The 16,318-nt window shown below is 37.9% G+C and overlaps 1 non-coding gene across 1 annotated transcript; it reads right to left on the reverse strand.

The window, feature by feature from the left end:
* Nucleotides 1-13,070: 13,070 nt before the first annotated feature.
* LOC130949633 (small nucleolar RNA R71) lies at nucleotides 13,071-13,174 on the reverse strand. Its single transcript, XR_009073431.1, has one exon. It is a non-coding gene; the product is annotated as a small nucleolar RNA R71 (small nucleolar RNA).
* Nucleotides 13,175-16,318: the final 3,144 nt, after the last annotated feature.

Below are 16,318 nucleotides of genomic sequence, written 5' to 3' on the forward strand. Positions count from 1 at the left end.
TCTACTTGTTTCAATACAAAGCCATGTTCCTCGTTGTCCTCTGGAGTTTCTAGTATCTCTTTCATACTACGTTCTTCATTAGATTGCCCACATGAAGCCATGGGGGTTCCTTGAGTATCCGAACGTCGGGAAGCTAATTGCTTTAACTTCTCCACTATTGCTTGCTCCAGTTGATGAAGGATTGCAGTACATTGTTTCATTGATTCTTTGAGGCTAACCTGTGATTCTGACTTTGATGGATATGGGTAATGTGTATGGAGGAGTGGTGGTTTGTGGGAGTAATTGGATTGGTATTGGGGTGGTTCTATATATGGTTCATATGGCTCATAAGGTGGTTGGTATGGTGGTTGAGGGTTAGGGTCATATAGAGGTGAATGGCGGAAAGGGGCTTGTGAGTATGGTGGTTCAAAATTATATTAAGGAGGAGGGGGTTCATAGGCATATGGTGGGTCTTGTTGGTAACTACAAGGGGGTCCACCATATCTATCATCTTGGTATGCATTGTAGAATGGTTGTTGATAGTCCATTGGAGGTGGTTGTTGCCACGATGGTTGTTCAAATCCTTGTGGCTCCTCCCATCTTTGATTGTTCCAACCATGGTGCATGTTGTCATTATAATCTCCTCTTCCTGCAACATAATTATAACCAGACTCATAGCCAAAGGGTGAGAGTTCATGGTAGTAAGAGAAAATAAAAACAAAAATTAATAAAAAGAAAATATTTTGAAAAAGATATAATTTCTGAAAAAGATAGGAAGAAATTTTTTAAAAAAAAAATTTTGAAAAATATTTACAATAACCAATAATAAGGCACACGTTTGCAATTCCCCAGCAACGGCGCCATTTTGACGTTAAGATTTTTGCTAGTAAAAAATTTTATAAAAATAGTCGCGTTGTAGATATAGATTTTAAACCAACAAAAATCCCTTTGTACAAACGTTTTGGTTGTCACAAGTAACAAACCCCTTTAAAATTGATAACCGAGTATTAAACCTCGGGTTGTCTTCTCAAGGAATTGCAGGGAAGTATGTTCTTATTATTAGTTATGGGTTTGTAAATTGGGGTTTTGGAAGTAAGGTGGGAATATGTTATATGACAAGTAAAATAAAATAATAATAACTGTAAAATAAACCTTTGGCAAGGTATAAAAACTGAAAGTCCTATCCTAGTTATCCTTATCAATTGTGATGAGAATTGGATTTTTCTCCCATTTTGTTAACCTCTAACTATGAAGGTAAGTTAAGTGGATGAATTAATTCTAATTCTCAACTAACAATGAGTTTGATAGCTCAAGAGTCACCAATTATTTAACCAAGGCCAAAAGGGGAAAAACTAAATCTACTAGAATAACAATATCTTCAGATTGGGGATAATAAAAAGAAACAATCATAAACTGAAATATCTCAAATAACATTAATTAAGAAAATCCTAACATGAAAGTCATAAGCCAAATTCAAAAGATAAATTTCAATTAAAGTACCAAGGTGAATAAAAATAGAAACGAAATTAAATAGAAAGGAACATTAAACCTGGGATTGAGAGTCACTCCTAAAACTAAGAGAAGTCCTAAATCCTAATCTTAATTCTAATCCTAATCCTAAGAGAGAAAGGAGAGAACCTCTCTCACTAAAAACTACATTAGTGAATTCTGAGAGCATGATCTGAATGGATGCAATCCCTCTACTTTATAGCCTATAATCTGAGTTTTTTGGGCCGAAAACTGGGTTGAAAACAGCCCAGAAATCGCTGGAGAAGAAATCTGCTACGCTGGTTTTTCGTCACTGCGACGCGGCCGCATGGAGCACGCGGTCGCGTCGCCTAGCGTCAGGGTATGGTATATTATATATCAAATCGAAGCCCCGGACGTTAGCTTTCCAACGCAATTGAAACCGCGTCATTTGGACCTCTGTAGCTCAAGTTATGGTCGTTTTAGTGCGATAGGGTCAGGCTGACAGCTTTGCAGTTTCTCCAACTTCTTGTATTCCTTCCACTTTTGCATGCTTCCTTTCCATCCTCCAAGCCATTCCTGCCCTATAATATCTGAAAACACTTAACACACATATCAAGGCATCTAATGGTCATAAGAGAGGATTAATAATAAGCAAATATAAGATCAAAGAAGCATGTTTTCAATCATAGCACAAAATCAGGAAGAAAAATGTAAAACATGCGAATTGTATGAATAAGTGAGTAAACAGTTGATAAAAACTACTCAATTGAGCATAAGATAAACCATAAAATAGTGGTTTATCATGGATGCCTTGTCCCTGAGTGAAAAAGGGAACAAGAGCAACCTATAGATATTTGGGTGGACTCTATTGGACTTCACTGTGTCACAAATCCTCAAGAAGGTGGTCAAGTGTTGATTAGGATCTTCTTGAGCACCTCCTCGAAATGAGTAATTATTCTGCACAAGAGTGATGAGCTGGGGTTTTAGCTCGAAATTGTTAGCATGTATGGTGGGCTTCTGAATGCTGCTTCCACAGTTTCCTGCATTAGGATTGATATAGGATCCTAAGACTCTCCTTTCTTGCCTAGCCCGGTTTGCATGGCATTCTCTGACATGATTATGAGCTTCTTCTTCATGATTGTTCTCCAAATTCTCTTCCATGTTGGGTTCAAAATACTCTTCCTCTCCTTCCTCAGCACCAATAATCCTTTTCCCTCTTGCTTCCCTTCTTAGTCTCCAAAGGGTTCTTTCAGGTTCTGAATCAAAGGATGTTGAAACCCCTTCTCTTCTCCCTGTCATACAACAAACAAATTGCACAACAGGAGATAAAATGAAAAAGCTATTCTTGTTAGAGTAATTGTTAGTGTGAGTGATGCAAATTATCAAACAGTTAGTGGATTAGTGAGCAGAATTGTAATCAAAGGAGGAAAGAACGAAAAAAAATAAAAGAGGGTGCAGGGGATGAGGAAGAAATTAAAATAAACTAAAAGAAATTAACTAAATAAACTAAACAAAAAGAAAAATGCTCAATCTAGTGATCTTCAAACTTAATCATTGTTGATTCAAAATCAATCCCCGGCAACGGCGCCATAAACTTGATGCAAGAAAACTTGTCTCTCAACAAATTTTCCTTCGGCAAGTATACCGAATTGTCGTTAAGTAAAACTCACAATAGAGTGAGGTCGAATCCCACAAGGATTGATTGGTCAAGCAACTTTAGTTAGAAGAATGTGCTAGTTGAGCTAAACAGAATTTAGATTGAGATACAGAAATTTAAATGAATGGAAAGTAAATAACAGAAATTAAAATGCAGAATCTTAAATGGGGATTTGGGATAATGAGCATGAAATTAAATGGCAGAAAGTAAAGAGAATGGGTAAGATCAGAAATGGGGAGATCATTGGGTTCAGGAGATGTTGCATTCTCCGGATCAAGTTCATTCTCATCTCTTCCTCAATCAATGCATTCATTAATCTCCTTGGCAATCTTAAGTGATTGGATCCCAATTCCTTGGCAATCCAATCTCTCTAAGCTTGAACAATTGCCCAATTCCTTGATTTAATTGCTCATGGGAAGAGATGAAGTGTGGTCACTGATTATACCACATGTATTTCCAAATCAAAGGGTTGGGAGGATTACATGTCACTATATCCGCCCAAACCCCAATTTGGTCCAACATGAGAAAGCATTTCTAGCATGATCTCCTCATCCCTTTTCCAAGGCTCAAAGGAGATCCAATTATGGAGAGTTTCTTTTCCAAGACAACTAACCAATTGAATTAAGATCGAAAGCTTTCTAGTAAGATCAAGAGAAAAGAAAGAAGAAGAAGAATGAAAACTATAATTGATCCATCAAATTACAACAGAGCTCCCTAACCCAATGAAAGGTTTAGTTGTTCATAGCTCTAGAAATGGAAAATGGCAGAAAAGAAGAATCCATGCTAAAAGTGCAGAAAAGTAAATCTATAGAGAGTAGTTCCCAAAAGTGCCAAGCTTCTCTATAGTTCAAAACTACTCCTATATATACTACTCCTCTTGATCTTCTAGTGAGTTCTTCAAGTCTTGGATGTGGGCTTTGGATCTTGAATTGAAGCAGTTCTCATCTTTAGTGGGCCCAACTTGTAGAGAAAGATGAATTAGGCTTTGGGTATTTAGTAAGATTTAACGTTGATTTCCATTGTGGGTTCGAGAACGTTAGTGGCATTCACTTTTTCCACTAACGTTCCAACCTCATATATCCACATTAAATCCAACGTTAGTGGTCTTAACGTGACCACTAACGTTGCTTTCTCAAAACTTGGCTAACGTTATTGGGACTCACTTTTCCCAATAATGTTGCCTTAAACCCCTTCGCAAATGTTAATGGGAATCACTTTTCCCATTAACGTTGCTTAGTGGCCCTATGTTCCTACGTTAGAGTCCACGTTAGTATAGCTAACGTGACTCTTAATGTAGGTGTGATCCACCTTCGAGAGCGTTAGTGACACTCACCTTTGTCACTAACGCTCCATATGCCACATTCTCTACATTAGAACTCACGTTAACTAAGTTAACATGGCTCTTAACGTAGTAGTGAAGCCACCTTCCAACGTTAGTGACAAACGTGAGTGTCACTAACGTTGGCTCTTTAATTTCAACTCCACGTTAACTTTCACGTTATTAGTCTTAACGTAAAAGTTAACGTAGGCAATCCTAGATGGTCCAACGTTAGTGACTAAAGTGAGTGTCACTAACGTTGGCTTTTGTTTCTTCTTCCACGTTAGAGTTCACGTTAACTAAGTTAACGTGACTCTTAACGTGGATCATTGCCAAGTTCTCCAACGTTAATGGTGTTCACTTTTACCATTAACGTTGGAATTCCTTCTTCTTCTACGTTAACTACCACGTTAACTTAGTTAACGTGGCAAGTAACGTGAGCTTTGGGTGGCTTCACAGGCGTTATTGGTGATCACTTTTTTCATTAACGTTGCAAGCTTTACCATTCCACGTTAGTGTTCACGTTAACTAGGTTAACGTGAATACTAACGTGGTTCTTCCTTGCTTCCTTTGCCCTGAAAACAAGCAATTAAAGTGTATCAAAGCTCTAGCCAAAATCATGAGATTATGCATCATCAATTTATCATGCAATTCTAGCAAAATACTCATGAAATTATGCAAAGTTCACAAAAGTTGCTTGAATCAAGGTGTGAGTGTAATTTCATCCAAAACTTGCCTTATTCACTAAGAAAATGCATGAAACTACCCTAAAACAGTAAAGAAAAGGTTAGTGAAACTAGCCTAGATGCCCTGGCATCACTTCCCGAGCTGTTCGGGAGTCCCTGTTTCGAAGGTTAGATTCCAACTTTGAGAACTTCTCAATTAGATCTCTTTGCCGTTTAATCTCCTTCCTCAAGCATCTCTCTACTTCTCACTATCACTCTAATTCCTGCTCTGGTTGTTCAAGTTGACCATGGTGTCCATGCAACAATCCCTTGAGGTCGGCGCTATGAGGTTGTTCATCTCTTCTGGGAGACGAACCTCGGCTGGGACTCTCCTTTGGTGTTGGTCATCGGAAGGGCCTTCATCGTGTGGTTCCTCCATTCTTGGGGGAGGTATCACTAGAGCTTGGTCGTTATTGACTCTGTCTTGGTATTCTTATTCTGATTCAGACGTTGTACATCTGTCTTCATATTAATTGTCCGTCTTCTTACCCCATTTATTCTTTATTTTAGCACGTCATTAACTCTAAGCGTAAAACAATAAATGTCCCTAATTTGAATCCTTGATTAGCTTAGACTAGTGAGGTGCACATGAATTAAGTGTGGAAAAATTGAAATGGAGAATACATGTTTAGGGAATTGGGTATTTTATTTTCTTATGTGAAATGTCAAAACAGTTGAGCACTTGTTCATGCATATAGCACATTAATCATATACGTTAATTCACTGAAAAAAATTGAATAATGAGAAAAGAGAAAAAGAAAGAAAAAGAGCAAATAAATAAATAGGGGGACAAAATGCCCAATGTTAATAAGTGAACTAATGCATATGACTTGTACTTAAAAGATGTCAAGGTGAATGAATTTGTGGAAAAATAGTTAATGGATGGCTAGGTTTTGCATTATAATGACTTGGAATGTCCAGGTTAGGTGAGAAGTTTAGGTTAATCAAGGATTTGGATTTTAGTCCACTTAACCAAATACATTCCTACCTTGATCCTAACCCCATTACAACCCTTGAAAAGACCTCTTGATATGTGTATTTGTGCATTAAATTATGTTGATTGGTAGAAGAAAAGCAAACCTTAGAGAGCAAGGTTAGTAGAGAACCGAGAGACTCAGCCCTTGATGGGCGAGATTCACTACCCTTTCCCAATAATATTGATGAATCCGTTCTTGGCAAGCGCACCAAAATTATCGTCAAGTATTAACCAACAGTGGAGTGGGATCGTATCCCCAGAGATTGGTAGATTTGAGCAATTTTAATTAATTGGTGAATTAGTCAAGCTCAACAGAATAAGTTGTAAGTGCATAATTATAAATGGCAAAAACATAAATGGCAAAGGAATAAAAGAAAGTAATAAAATGCAGAAATGGAAATAACAGGAATGTAAAGGGGTATGGGATTTTGCAGAATGTAAGTAAAGCAATAAAAGAATGGGAGAGATAAGAATGGGGGAATTCATTGAGATCAGGAGATATTGTCTCTTTGGATTAAATCCAGCTCATATCCTCTTCAATCATGCAACTCATTGACCTCTTGGCAATCATAATTGATTGAGCCCCAATCCCCTGGTGACTCAATCTCTCAGATCTTGATCAATAGCCAATTTCTTGGTCTAATTGCTCATGAAGTGAGATATGCTTGGTCCCTGATTATACCACACATCATCATAGGTCTAGGTAGAGGGAGAATTGTATGTCACTATATCCAAACACCAAAACTCAGATTCTACTCAAGTGTGAGAAGAGATTTCTAGCATGGTTTCATGTTTCCTTTTCCAATGTTCCCATTAAACCCATTTTGCATTCAATCTCTTTTCCATGTTAATTGAACACTAAGCATGAAAATCGAAATTCCTTCTAGCAAATCAAAGAGAAGATGAAGAGAAGAAGAAATTCACTATCATTAATCCATCAAGTACAATAGAGCCCCATCTCTCAATGAGAGGGAATTTAGCTACTCATAGCTCAGAGAGAAAGTACAAAAGATGGAATAGTTGATGTGTGAAAACTAAAAAGTGAAATCCCAAAACTAAACTCTTTGACTTGCTTACCCCTTTTCCAATACTTCCAAGGGTATTTATACTACTCCTAGATCTAGAAAATAAAAGAAAATTACAAAAGTGAAAATAAAATTACAATTTGGAGGGAAAAGAAACTCAACAAACGTGATCTTCCAGCTGGCATGTGACTAGCACTTCTCTGGCGTGTCACGCTCCTTCTGTTTCTGATTTGACATGCCACGCCTCTCCATTCAAGTGGCACGCCATCCTCTGTTTAACCCCTGGCATGCCACGCCTTCGAGCCAAAGTGGCACACCAGGACATTTTAAATGGCCAAGTAAACTGGCGTACCATGCCTTCGAGCCAAAATGGCACGCCCAAGGTCATCTTCCTTATCTCTATGCTTCTGGAAATTTGTACCAGTGTGCCACGCCATGAGACTGGCATGTCACGCCCTTTATTTACTTCATCTTCTTGCTGGCGTGCCACGCCTCACCATCCAAGTGGCACGCCTGAGTTCATTGGCTCCTCTTCTTCCTCTCTGAAAAATACTACCAGCGTGCCACGCCATGAGACTGGCGTGTCACGCCCTTCATTTGCTTCATCTTCTTGCTGGCGTGCCATGCCTCATCTCCCAAGTGGCACGCCTGAGTTCACTGGCCCTTTAATTCCTCCTCTGAAAAATACTACCAGCGTGCCACGCCATGAGACTGGTGTGTCACACCCTTCATTTGCAATGCTCTTAGAAGTTGGCGTGCCACGCCTGGATGTTCAAGTAGCACGCCAAAGTGAGATGATTAAGCTGGCATGCCACGCCTTCGATACAAAGTGGAACGCCCAGCTTTATTTGGCCTCCTTAGGTGCTGACGTGCCACGCCTCATCAATCAAGTGGCCCGCCTTAGTGGGACTTCTTGAGCTGGCGTGCCACGCCTTCGATACCAAGTGGCACACCCAGCTTTTGCATTGTCTCCTTGTTCACTGGCGTGCCACGCCTTGTTGCTCAAGTGGCACGGCCATTCAATTGTGAGTCTTATAGGCTTGGCGTACCACGTCTTGGTCCTCAAGTAGCACGCCCTAGTGAACTCTGGGGCTGGCGTGCCACGCCTTCGACACAAAGTGGCACGCCATAGTGATGGTTCTTCTAGTAACGAATTTGCGTGCCACGCCCCTTTGATGGTCTTCATTCTTGCTCTCTGGAATGTTGTACCAGCGTGCCATGCCCAGCTTCTGGTGTGCCACGCCAACACATCTTTGTGGCGTCTGTTCCAAGTGGCACGCCTGCTTCACACGCCCCACTTGTTTTGTTGTTTTTTCCCCCATTTTTGATGTCTTCTCCACCTGAAATCCAGCACATACTCATTTCAAAGCAATGTACTATGATATTCATCTTAAGGCATGAATTGCAATGATCAAATGAGATTATGCCTCTTTTATGGTCCTTTTTATGCAAGAAAAATGGTAGATGATGTAAGTCATCAGCCCTCAAACACTAGAGTGATTAGAGTGTATACACTTCCAGTGAGGGTTCAATGCTTGATTCTGTGTTCCCGGCTTTCATGAGCTTTCTTCTTGCAAGCTTACCTGTATCTTATTATGTGATTTGAGTTAGTGGAATTTATGTATATTTGTCTTGGAGAATTTGTTCATTTTAAACCAAGTAGGTAGAAGAATCTTAGCATGTAGTTGCATTCGTATAAGATAGGTTGCATTGCATTGGTCTCACTTTTACCCCCATCACTCTTTTGGTTTTCTTAAGCTTAGCATAAGGACATGCTAATGTTTAAGTGTGGGAAGATTGATAAACCACTATTTTATGGTTTATCTTGTGCTAAATTGAGTGGATTTTATCAATTCTTCAAACACTTATTCATGTAAACTTGCTTCCTAAGCCTTTAAATTGTTAATTTTTAATTCTCCTTTATTACCATTCAATGTCGTGATGTGTTTGTAAAGTGATTTCAAGTTTACAGGGCATGAATGGCTTAAAGGATGAAGAGGCGGCATGTCAAAGTGGAAGTGATGAGCGGATAATTTATACGCTTTTTGGCATTGTTTTTAGGTAATTTTTAGTAGGATCTAGCTACTTTTTAGTATATTTTTATTAGTTTTTAAGAAAAATTCAAATTTATGGACTTTACTATGAGTTTGTGTATTTTTCTGTGATTTTAGGTATTTTCTGGCTGAAATTGAGGGACTTGAGCAAAAATCTGATTTAGAGGCTGAAAAAGGACCGCTGATGTTGTTGGATTCTGACCTCCCTGCACTCGAAATGGATTTTTTGGAGCTACAGAAGTCCAAATGGAGCGCTCTTAATTGCTTTGGAAAGTAGACATCCAGGGCTTTCCAGCAATATATAATAGTCTATACTTTGCCCGAGCTTAGATGACACAAACTGGCGTTCAATGCCAGCTTTCTGCCCTATTCTGGCATTAAACGCCAGAAACAAGTTGCAGGCTAGAGTCAAACGCCAGAAACAAGTTACAAACTGGCGTTTTACTCCAAGAGAAGTCTCTACACATGAACGCTTCAATGCTCAGCCTAAGCACACACCAAGTGGACCCAGAAGTGGATTTCTGCATCATTTACTTATTTCTGTAACCCTAGTAACTAGTTTAGTATAAATAGAACTTTTAACTATTGTATTAGGGGTCTTTTTCCCTATTTTCAAATTCATATGCCATTTGGGGAGGCTGGCCATTCGGCCATGCCTAGACTTTATACTTATGTATTTTCAACGGTGGAGTTTCTACACACCATAGATTAAGGTGTGGAACTCTGTTGTTCCTCGAGTATTAATGCAAAGTACTACTGTTTTCTATTCAGTTCATGCTTATTCTTGTTCTAAGATATCCATTCGCACACAAGAACATGACAAATGTGATGATTATGTGACACTCATCACCATCCTCACTCATGAACGCGTGATTGACAACCACTTCCGTTCTACATGAAAACAATCTTGAATGTATATCTCTTGGGTTTCTAATCAACGATTCACATCGTCTCCCCTCTGACAATGGGGCATCTAAATCCGAGATTAGAACCTTCGCGGTATAGGCTAGAATCCATTGGCAGCATTCCGGAGATCCGAAAAGTATAAACCTTGTCTGTGGTATTCCGAGTAGGATCTGGGATGGGATGACTGTGACGAGTTTCAAACTCACAACTGTAGGGTGTAGTGACAGACGCAAAAGGATAGTAAATCCTATTCCTACACGATTGAGAACCAACAATTGATTAGCCATATGATATCTGTGCATGGTATTTTTCATCCGAGACGAGAAATCCGATAGTTGATTAGCCGTACAAAAACCATAGAGGACCATTTTCACAAAGAGGACAGGAAGTAGCCATTGACAATGGTGACACCCAACATATAGCTTACCATGGAAAGGAGTATGAAGGATTGGATGAAGGCAGTAGGAAAGCAGAGATTCAGAAGGAACAACGCATCTCCATACGCTTATCTGAAATTTCCACCAATGAATTACATAAGTATCTCTATCTTTATGTTATGCTTATTTATCTTTTAAATTATTAAAACTCCATAACCATTTGAATTCGCCTGACTGAGATTTACAAGATGACCATAGCTTGCTTCAAGCCGACAATCTCCGTAGGATCGACCCTTACTCACGTAAGGTTTATACTTGGACGACCCAGTGCATTTGCTGGTTAGTTGTCTGAAGTTGTGAAAAAGAGTTGAGATTACAATTGTGCGTACCAAGTTGTTGGCGCCATTGAGATCACAATTTCGTGCACCAAGTTTTTGGCGCTGTTGCCGGGGATTGTTCGAGTTTGGACAACTGATGGTTCATCTTTTTGCTCAGATTAGGTAATTTTATTTTATTTTTAAGCTTTTTGTTTCTTATTTTCGAAAAATACAAAAAAATTTTCTTCTTTTTCGTTTTTCCAAAATAGTTTTCGAAAAATCCAAAAAAATTAATAAAATCATAAAATCAAAAATATTTTGTGTTTCTTGTTTGAGTTTAGAATCAATTTTTAAGTTTGGTGTCAATTGCATCTTTTTAATTTGTCTCAAAAATTTTGAAAATTCATGCATGTGTTCTTCATAATCTTCAAGTTGTTCTTGATGATTTTATATGTTTGATCTTTAATTTTTCTTGTTTTGTGTCTTTTCTTGTTTTTCATATGCATTTTTGCATTCATAGTGTCTAAACATGAAAAATCACTAAGTTTGGTGTCTTGTATGTTTTTCTTTTCTTGAAAATTTTTCAAAAATAAGTTCCTGATGTTCATCATGATCTTTAAAGTGTTCTTGGTGTTCATCTTGACATTCATAGTGTTCTTGCATGCATCATTTGTTTTAATCCAAAATTTTTATGTGTTAGAGTCATTTTGTGGTTTTTCTCTTTCCTCATTAAATTCAAAAAATAAAAAAAATATCTTTTCCTTATTTCACTCATAAATTTCGAAATCTTTGGGTTGACTTAGTCAAAAATTTTTAAAATAAGTTGTTTCTTGTTAGTCAAGTCAAAATTTCAATTTTAAAAATCTTATCTTTTCAAATATTTTTCAAAAATCAAATCTTTTTCATTTTTTCTCTTAATATTTTCGAAAATTTTAAAAATTGATTTTCAAAATCTTTCTCTTAATTTTATTTCATAATTTTCGAAAACTTTACTAACAACTAATGTGATTGATTCAAAAATTTGAAGTTTGTTACTTTCTTGTTAAGAAAGGTTCAATCTTTAAATTCTAGAATCATATCTTTTAGTTTCTTGTTAGTCAAGTAATCAATTTTAATTTTAAAAATCAAATCTTTTTAATTTCCTTTTCAAGTCTTTTTCAAAATAAATTTCAATCATATCTTTTCAATCATATCTTTTTAAACATATCTTTTTTTCAAATCATATCTTTTTCAAAATCAATTTCAAAATCTTTTCTAACTTTTTATCTTTTCAGAATTGATTTTCAAATTTTTTTCAATTAACTAATTGACTTTTTGTTTGTTTTACTATTTATTATCTTTTTCAAAACCACCTAACTACTTTTCTCTCTCTAATTTTTGAAAATCACCTTCCTCTTTTTCAAAAATCTTTCTAATTAACTAATTGTTTCAAATTCTAATTTTTATTTTATTCCTTTTCTTAATTTTTTGAATTCTAACTAAATTTTAAAATAAAAACAAAAATATTTTCCCTTTCCTTTTTATTATTTTCGAAAACTCCCCATCTCTCCTTCTATTTATTTATTTATCTACTAACACTTCTCTTTTACTCAATTCGAACCCTTTTCTCTTTTCTCTCTGTGTTTGAATTTTTCTATTCCCCTTCTTCCACTGTTCTCTTCTTCTACTTACATAAAGGAACCTCTATATATGGGTAAAGAGGATCCCTATTATTTTCTGTTCAATTCTTTTTCATATGAGCAGGAGCAAGGACAAGGACATTCTTGTTGAAGCAGATCCTGAACCTGCAAAGACTCTGAAGAAGAAGCTAAGAGAAGCTAAAGCACAACAATCCAGAGAAAACCTTACAGAGAATCTCAATAAAGAAGGAGACATGGCCGAACCCAACAACAATGCAAAGAAGATGCTTGGTGACTTCACTGCACTAAATTCCAACTTCAATAGAAGAAGTATCTCAATCCCTGCCATTGGAGCAAAAAATTTTGAGCTAAAGCCTCAATTAGTTTCTCTGATGCAACAGAATTGCAAGTTTCATGGACTTCCATCAGAAGAACCTTTTCAGTTCTTAACTGAATTCTTGCAGATCTGTGATACTGTTAAGACCAATAGAGTTGATCCCGAGGTCTACAAGATTATGCTTTTCCCTTTTTCTGTATGAGACAGAGCTAGAATATGGTTGGACTCTCAACCTAGAGATAGCATGAACTCTTGGGATAAGCTGGTCACGGCTTTCTTAGCCAAGTTCTTTCTTCCTCAAAAACTGAGCAAGCTTAGAGTGGATGTTTAAACTTTCAGGCAGAAAGAAGGTGAATCCCTCTATGAAGCTTGGGAAAGATACAAGCAACTGACCAAAAAGTGTCATTCTGACATGCTCTCGTAATGGACCATTCTGGATATATTCTATGATGGTCTGTCTGAATTGTCTAAGATGTCATCGAACCATTCTACAAGTGGATCTATTCACCTGAAAAAAATGCCTGCAGAAGCTCAGGAACTCATTGAAATTGTTGCAAATAACCAGTTCATGTACACCTCTTAAAGGAATCCTGTGAGTAATGGAACGCCTCAGAAGAAAGGAGTTCTTCAAATTGTTGCTCTGAATGCCATATTGGCTCAGAATAAAATGTTGACTCAGCAAGTCAATATGATTTCTCAAAGTCTGAATGGATTGCAAAATGCATCCAACAGTACTAAAGAAGCATCTTCTGAAGAAGAAGCTTATGATCCTGAGAACCTTGCAATGGCAAAGGTAAATTACATGGGTGAAGCCTATGGAAACACCTATAATCCCTCATGGAGAAATCATCCAAATTTCTCATGGAAGGATCAACAAAAGCCTCAACAAGGCTTTAATAATTGTGGAAAAAACAGGTTTAGCAATGGCAAGCCTTTTCCATCATCTTCTCAGCAACAGACAGAGAATTCTGAGCAAAGCCCCTCTAGCTTAGCAAACATAGTCTCTGATCTATCTAAGGCCACTCTAAGTTTCATGAATGAAACAAGATCCTCCATTAGAAATTTGGAGGCACAAGTGGGCCAGCTGAGTAAAAGAGTCACTGAAACTCCTCATAGTACTCTCCCAAGCAATACAGAAGAGAATCCAAAAAGAGAGTGTAAGGCCATAACCTTACTTGGTGTGGCCGAACCTAGAGAGGAGAAGGATGACGTGAATCCCAGTGAGGAAGACCTCACGGGACATCCTCTGGACAAAAAGAAGTCCCATTTGAGGAACCTAAGGAATCTGAGGCTCATCTAGAGACCATAGAGATTCCATTGAACTTACTTCTACCATTCATGAGCTCTGATGAGTACTCCTCTTCTGAAGAGGATGAAGATATTACTAAAGAGTAAGTTGCTAAGTACCTTGGAGCAATCATGAAGCTGAATGCCAAGTTATTTAGTAATGAGACTTGGGAGGATGAACCCCCCTTGTTCACCAATGAACTGAATAACTTGATTAGGCAGACATTATCTCAAAAGAAAGAGGATCCCGGAAGGTTCTTAATACCTTGCACCATAGACACCATGACCTTTGAGAAGGCTCTGTGTGACCTGGGGTCAGGCATAAACTTAATGCCACTCTCTGTAATGGAGAAACTATGAATCTTTGAGGTACAGGCTGCCAAATTCTCATTAGAGATGGCAGACAAATCCATAAAAAATGCTTATGGACAGGTAGAGGACGTGCTAGTAAAGGTCAAAACCCTTTACATCCCTGCTGATTTCATGATCCTAGACACTGGGAAGGATGAGGATGAATCCATCATCCTTGGAAGACCCTTCCTAGCCACAGCAAAAGCTGTGATTAATGTGGAGAGAGGAAAGTTGATCCAATTGAATGAGGACTACCTTGTATTTAAAACTCAAGAATCTCCCTCTGTAACCATGCAGAGAAAGCAAGAAAAGCTTCTCTCAATGCAGAGTCAAACAAAGCCCCCACAGTCAAACTCTAAGTTTGGTGTTGAACCCCCACATTCAAACTTTAAGTTTGGTGTTGGGAGGTCCCAATAATGCTCTGAACATCTGTGAAGCTCCATGAGAGCTCACTATTAAGCTATTGACATTAAAGAAGTGCTTATTGGGAGGCAACCCAATTTTATTTTTCTATGTTATTTTCTTTTCTTTAGATTGATGATCATGTAGAGTCACAAAAACAACTGCAAAAATCAAAGCAAATTCAAAAATAGCATTAAAAATAGCACACCCTGGAGGAGAAACTTACTGGCGTTTAAACGCCAGTAAAGGTAGCAGAATGGGTGTTTAACGCCCAGTTTGACACAATTCTGGGCGTTAAATGCCAAAAAGAAGCACCAGACTGGCGTTAAACACCAGAAAGAAGTACCAGACTGGCGTTAAACGCCAGAAAGAAGCAACAAAGTGGCGTTAAACGCCAGAAATAGGTTGCAGCTTGGCATTTAACGCCAGAAAAGGAATAAAAGCTGGCGTTTAACGCCAGAAACAAGCAGTAGTCTGGCGTTAAACGCCAGGATTACACAATAAGGGCATTTTGCACGCCTAACAGGAGCAGGGATGAGAAATCCTTGACCCCTTAAGATCTGTGAACCCCACAGGATCTCCATCTACCCCAATTCTCTCTCTCTCCCTCACACATCTCTATATCTCTCCCTGCATCTCCTCCATTTTCTTCTTCTCCCCCTTCTTTCTTTATTCTTTTGCTCGAGGACGAGCAAACCTTTTAAGTTTGGTGTGGTAAAAGCATTACTTTTTTGTTTTTTCCTAACCATTTATGGCACCTAAGGCCGGAGAAACCTCTAGAAAGAGAAAAGGGAAGGCAAAAGCTTCCACCTCCGAGTCATCGGAGATGGAGAGGTTCATCTCAAAGCTCCATCAAGACCACTTCTATGAAGTTGTGGCCAAGAAAAAGGTGATTCCTATGCAATTCAACTGGAATTGTCATAGAGAAAGACATACTTATTGAAGAGGACAAGCCCATCACCAAAAAAGAGGATGGAGCAAACAAGAGATCCCACTCCTGGACCTCAACAAGAGCATGAGGAATTCCCTCGTCAAGAAATCCATGATATGCCTCAAGGGATACATTTTCCTCCACACAACTATTGGGAGCAACTAAGGATAGGAGCACCAAAAGCACTAAGGATGGAGCAACAAACGCAAGAAAGAGACAAGTACTCCATAGGATCTTCAAAGAAGAAGAACTAGCCGCCATCATTAAGGTGGATCCGTTCTTTAATCTCATTGTTCTTATTTTTTTTATTTTCAATTTTTTGCTTTATGTGTTATCTATGTTTGTGTCTTCATTACATGATCATTAGTGTCTAGTGTCTATGTCTTAAAGCTATGAATAACTCCATGAATCCTTCACCTCTCTTAAATGAAAAATGTGCCTAATTACAAAAGAACAAGAAGTACTTGTATTTCAAATTTTATCTTGAAATTAGTTTAATTATTTTGATGTGGTGGCAATACTTTTTGTTTTCTGAATGAATGCTTAAACAGTGCATATTTTTTATAGTGAAGTTTATGAATGTTAAA

The sequence above is a fragment of the Arachis stenosperma genome, chromosome 1, assembly GCF_014773155.1.
Source record: "Arachis stenosperma cultivar V10309 chromosome 1, arast.V10309.gnm1.PFL2, whole genome shotgun sequence".
Taxonomy (NCBI): domain Eukaryota; kingdom Viridiplantae; phylum Streptophyta; class Magnoliopsida; order Fabales; family Fabaceae; genus Arachis; species Arachis stenosperma.